Source organism: Ctenopharyngodon idella, chromosome 13, assembly GCF_019924925.1.
Source record: "Ctenopharyngodon idella isolate HZGC_01 chromosome 13, HZGC01, whole genome shotgun sequence".
In the NCBI taxonomy this organism is placed as follows: domain Eukaryota; kingdom Metazoa; phylum Chordata; class Actinopteri; order Cypriniformes; family Xenocyprididae; genus Ctenopharyngodon; species Ctenopharyngodon idella.
In genome coordinates this window covers 12,181,384-12,187,383 of record NC_067232.1, presented here as the reverse complement: position 1 = coordinate 12,187,383, position 6,000 = coordinate 12,181,384, and positions in this window count along the sequence as shown.

The following is a 6,000-nucleotide window of genomic DNA, read 5'->3' as shown; positions in this document are numbered from 1 at the left end:
GCGTGTAGCTCAGCACAGGCCATGATCAGTGGAGATGGATTAGGAGAGAAGGCTTTCAAATTGAATACAGTTTTCCCCTCTCAGCCCATTAATTGTGCCGTTTACCACTACCTGAGTAAGTGACCAGTGCTATTTAGTTTCTCTAATGATGATGCACAGTGGGCTTGGGTCGGAGATAATTAAAAAAAAAAAAAAAAAGCTCGGCCTTTCTCTTTCAGCCTTTACTTTTGGCCCATTGACAGCTGAGCACAAACGAAATATTGAGCTGTCCTCTTGGCAGCATCCTGAATGCCAGCATCGAGTTCTTCAGATGGTCTCTTGTGCTATTTCAAGAGCTAAAAAAAAACATATTGGTCTCTGGTCTTCTGCTCATGACTGACAGAAGTTTTTAAATGCGCTCTGGTGTTCGGCTGTGTGCCTTTAACTCGAAACTGTGACAAAGTTTTCAAAGTTTTGAGTACGATTTTTTTTCTTTTTCTTTTTACATTTTCTTTAGAGCTTTTTTCCTCCACACAACATTAACTTTTCTACTTTTAACTTTTCATTAACAACATGAACTAAAATTTTTGTACTAAAATTGAATCCACTGCAGAAAACAAAAAATCATGACATTCATTTTTTGGAGACGTCAACAGTACAACAAACCAGAGCGAGAGACCTTTGTGAAATCTCTCTCCATCTTCTCTCTCCATCTTTCTCTCTCTCTGTCTCAGCAAGTGTTTTGCTATTCCACACATGACCACAGGCTAAGTGACATCAAGCCTCATTATATTCATCACATGCCACATTTGTAACCTGTTAGGGGAGTAAATTGTGCTAAAATCAGCTGATGCCCCATCCCTATCTCCACTCTCACGGAGAAGATGTTCTCCGCTCTGAGAAGTGCAGCACAGGGTTAATTGGGTGGCTTTGGCCCTGTTATATTCTCTGCCGTTTCTGCCATGATGCCATATCTAACACATTTCAAAGCCTGACACCAGAATACATTGTGTCTGGATGAAAACTGCAGTTCGCTGATCTTCTTTGCAGCAAAATGAGGAATATGACATTTATTTGGAGAGGGTGGTCGGAGGTGCTGAACCTCATCTGTAGTAAACGGATAACATGAACGGATGAGTCTGTTTAATGAACTCATTTGGTTTCCAGTAGAAATGACTTTTTAACCTGCATTCTCTAGAGTTATTCTCAGCGAGGGATACATCTTCTGCTATCACTTTTTCTCTTGTTGTTTTAACCTATATCACATTGTGCAGTGCTGTTAGTCTTTGTCAAGAGAAATAAAGGCCTTAATTACAGATCTAGATAAAATAGACATAGTATAAATGCACTAGTCTTTTTTACCAAATTGTATTATGTACATGGTTCAGAAAACAGCTACAAATAACACATTTCACTACACATAAAATGCACAGTGCAAAAAAAAATACTTTACTTAATTTGTATTTTTGCGTTGTTTTGCAAAATCTAAACATCTTTAAAGGGAGAAAAATGTAAAGTCCTAATCATAAGATGATGAGGTTGATTTTCAGGGAAAATTTATGTGTGTGTGTGTGTGTGTGTGTGTGTGTGTCTGTGTGTGTGTGTATATATATATATATATATATATATATATATATGTATGTATATATATATGTGTGTGTGTGATATAAAATTACATATAATAATATAATATAGTTACTGAAAACAAGTTTTAACTTTGTTATTATATTAACTTAAGCTGCTTCTCAAGAAAATGTATCTTGATTTAATGTTTCGATATGTTTAGATATGTAATATAAAATAATTTGTTAAATATAATCCAACAAAGAATAGAATAGAATAGAATAGAATAGATGCATCATACTTTAATATTATACAAGGATAATATCCATATTCAGGTGCGCTGGAAGCACACTGTCTCAGAATAGAATAGAATAGAATAGAATAGAATAGATGCATCATACTTTAACATTATACAAAGATGATATCCATATTCAGGTGCGCTGGAAGCACGCTGTGTCTCAGAATAGAATAGAATAGAATAGAATAGATGAATCATACTTTAGTATTATACAAGGATAATATCCATATTCAGGTGCGCTGGAAGCACGCTGTGTCTCAGAATAGAATAGAATAGAATAGAATAGATGCATCATACTTTAATATTATACAAGGATAATATCCATATTCATGTGCGCTGGAAGCACACTGTCTCAGAATAGAATAGAATAGAATAGATGCATCATACTTTAACATTATACAAAGATAATATCCATATTCAGGTGCGCTGGAAGCACGCTGTGTCTCAGAATAGAATAGAATAGAATAGATGCATCATACTTTAGTATTATACAAGGATAATATCCATATTCAGGTGTGCTGGAAGCATGCTGTGTCTCAGAATAGAGTAGAATAGAATAGAATAGAATAGATGCATCATACTTTAGTATTATACAAGGATAATATCCATATTCAGGTGCGCTGGAAGCATGCTGTGTCTCAGAATAGAATAGAATAGAATAGAATAGATGCATCATACTTTAGTATTATACAAGGATAATATCCATATTCAGGTGCGCTGGAAGCATGCTGTGTCTCAGAATAGAATAGAATAGAATAGAATAGAATAGAATAGATGCATCATACTTTAGTATTATACAAGGATAATATCCATATTCAGGTGTGCTGGAAGCATGCTGTGTCTCAGAATAGAATAGAATAGAATAGAATAGAATAGAATAGAATAGATGCATCATACTTTAGTATTATACAAGGATAATATCCATATTCAGGTGCGCTGGAAGCTTGCTGTCTCTCAGAATAGAATAGAATAGAATAGAATAGAATAGATGCATCATACTTTAGTATTATACAAGGATAATATCCATATTCAGGTGCGCTGGAAGCATGCTGTCTCTCAGAATAGAATAGAATAGAATAGAATAGAATAGAATAGAATAGAATAGAATAGACACATCATACTTTAATATTATACAAGGATAATATCCATATTCAGGTGCGCTGGAAGCATGCTGTGTCTCAGAATAGAATAGAATAGTATAGAATAGAATAGAATAGAAATAGAATAAAATAGATGCATCATACTTTAGTATTATACAAGGATAATATCCATATTCAGGTGTGCTAGAAGCACGCTGTGTCTCAGTAAGTACAGGTGGGCATGTAAAGAAGGCAGAAAGTCTTGTCATCTTGATTTTTAAATATGAAATCTCACTTAAGTTCTCCAGAGGGGAAAGAAGCTTCACCCATTCTCTGCTACAGCAGAAGAGAGAGAGAGAGACAGAGAGAGCAAGAGAAATTTATGCCGCCACCAGTGCTGAGCATATGCTGGAATAATTAGGGGGGAAAATCTTGCGCTTATGCAAACTTCCAATTGCCAAAAAATAATCTGTCTCAAACAAAGGAAAGACCCCTATGGTGCTGGGGTCTATGGTTTCTGTCATACCTATTCCTGTGGGGTTTCACATGACAAAATGCAGAAAGTTGTTTTGTCCCTCTTCCTGTCATGTTACACCCCTTAACCGGAGTATTTTTCCCCCTCTCTCTCTCATCCTCTCTCTCTCTCTCTCTCTGTCTCTCATGTTGTCTTGCTGTCTGTGCTGTCAGCCCATAGCCTGGCACCTGCTCTCATGTTCCTAATTAGTCTCATTTAATTAATTATATTCTGCTGCACATCTCCTTATCTTCCTCTCGGTTCAGTTTTTTTTTTTTCCATTTACATTAGGCTGAGAAATGAGCTTCTTAGCTTTGTCTAATGAATTTAAAGAAATGTAGCCCTTGTAACACCACTTAAAATAGTATGAATTCTAGCGGCTATGGTTACTTTTCAACTGTAACCCTCTGATGCATGAATTATTAAAGCACATGTGAATAAAATATCTTAATGTTTCTTTCTTTGAAACAATATGTACAATACAGCATTACACTGAACAAAATTATAAACGCAACACTTTTGTTTTTACCCCCATTTTTCATGAGCTGAACTCAAAGATCTGAGACTTTTTCTATGTACACAAAAGGCCTATTTCTCTCAAATATTGTTCACAAATCTGTCTAAATCTGTGTTAGTGAGCACTTCTCCTTTGCTGAGATAATCCATCCACCTCACAGGTGTGGCATATCAAGATGCTGATTAGACAGCATGATTATTGCACAGGTGTGCCTTAGGCTGGCCACGATAAAAGGCCACTCTAAAATGTGCAGTTTTACTGTATTGGGGGGGTCCGGGGGGGTCCGAAAACCAGTCAGTATCTGGTGTGCCCACCATTTGCCTCACGCAGTGTAACACATCTCCTTCGCATAGAGTTGATCAGGTTGTTGATTGTGGCCTGTGGAATGTTGGTCCACTCCTCTTCAATGGCTGTGCGAAGTTGCTGGATATTGGCAGGAACTGGAACACGCTGTCGTATACGCCGATCCAGAGCATCCCAAACATGCTCAATGGGTGACATGTCCGGTGAGTATGCTGGCCATGCAAGAACTGGGATGTTTTCAGCTTCCAGGAATTGTGTACAGATCCTTGCAACATGGGGCCATGCATTATCATGCTGCAACATGAGGTGATGGTCGTGGATGAATGGCACAACAATGGGCCTCAGGATCTCGTCACGGTATCTCTGTGCATTCAAAATGGCATCAATAAAATGCACCTGTGTTCGTTGTCCGTAACATACGCCTGCCCATACCATAACCCCACCGCCACCATGGGCCACTCGATCCACAACGTTGACATCAGCAAACTCGTCACGCCATACACGCTTGTCTGCCATCTACCCTGTACAGTGAAAACCGGGATTCATCCTTGAAGAGAACACCTCTCCAAAGTGCCAGATGCCATCGAATGTGAGCGTTTGCCCGCTCAAGTCGGTTACGACAACGAACTGCAGTCAGGTCGAGACCCCGATGAGGACGACGAGCACGCAGATGAGCTTCCCTGAGATGGTTTCTGACAGTTATTCTGACAGTACTGTGCGTATTGCCACCTAGTGGACTCTTCTGTCCTGTTTGCGCATGCGCTGTTGCACGCGCACCGTCCGCGCGATCTCGAAATTTGGGCTGCACGCGGACGGGGTGTGAGGCCGAAGTATACCCGGGGCTTTATGGTAGAGAAATGAACATTCAATTCACGGGCAACAGCTCTGGTGGACATTCCTGCAGTCAGCATGCCAATTGCACGCTCCTTCAAAACTTGCGACATCTATGGCATTGTGCTGTGTGATAAAACTGCACATTTTAGAGTGGCCTTTTATTGTGGCCAGCCTAAGGCACACCTGTGCTATAGTCATGCTTTCTAATCAGCATCTTGATATGCCACACCTGTGAGGTGGATGGATTACCTCGGCAAAGGAGAAGTGCTCACTAACACAGATTTAGACAGATTTGTGAACAATATTTGAGAGAAATAGGCCTTTTGTGTACATAGAAAAAGTCTCAGATCTTTGAGTTCAGCTCATGAAAAATGGGGGCAAAAACAAAAGTGTTGCGTTTATAATTTTGTTCAGTGTACATTGCACAATATATTTTTCCAAATTTAAATAGAATTATGGATCATAATATATAAATACATTTTATTTTGCGGTGGACAAAATATATAAATTTGAGAAAAAATATTTATTTATTTATTAATCAAAATTATATATTTTAAGAGTTATTTTATTTATATAATAAAATGGAAGAAAATATAGGTATAAACAGCATGCATCAAAGGGTTAATAATTAATGCTATGCCATGCGTCTTGTTTTCTTGTTTGCTAAGCATGAACTTTATGCTAAATTCAGTAAAAAACATTATATTAATACTAAAATATTATATCAATGAATGGTGTGCAGATTGAATTATTAAGCCCACATCCATACTGTACATATCATATTGTTTTATATTTCAAGGCCTTTATCTTTGGTGTCTTCCAAATTTCCCATGCCAGTTTATTTGTTCGTCCATTTACCAGTCACTTAGAGTCAATCTGATATGCACCCTCCGTCAGCAATCCCCACGCTCAA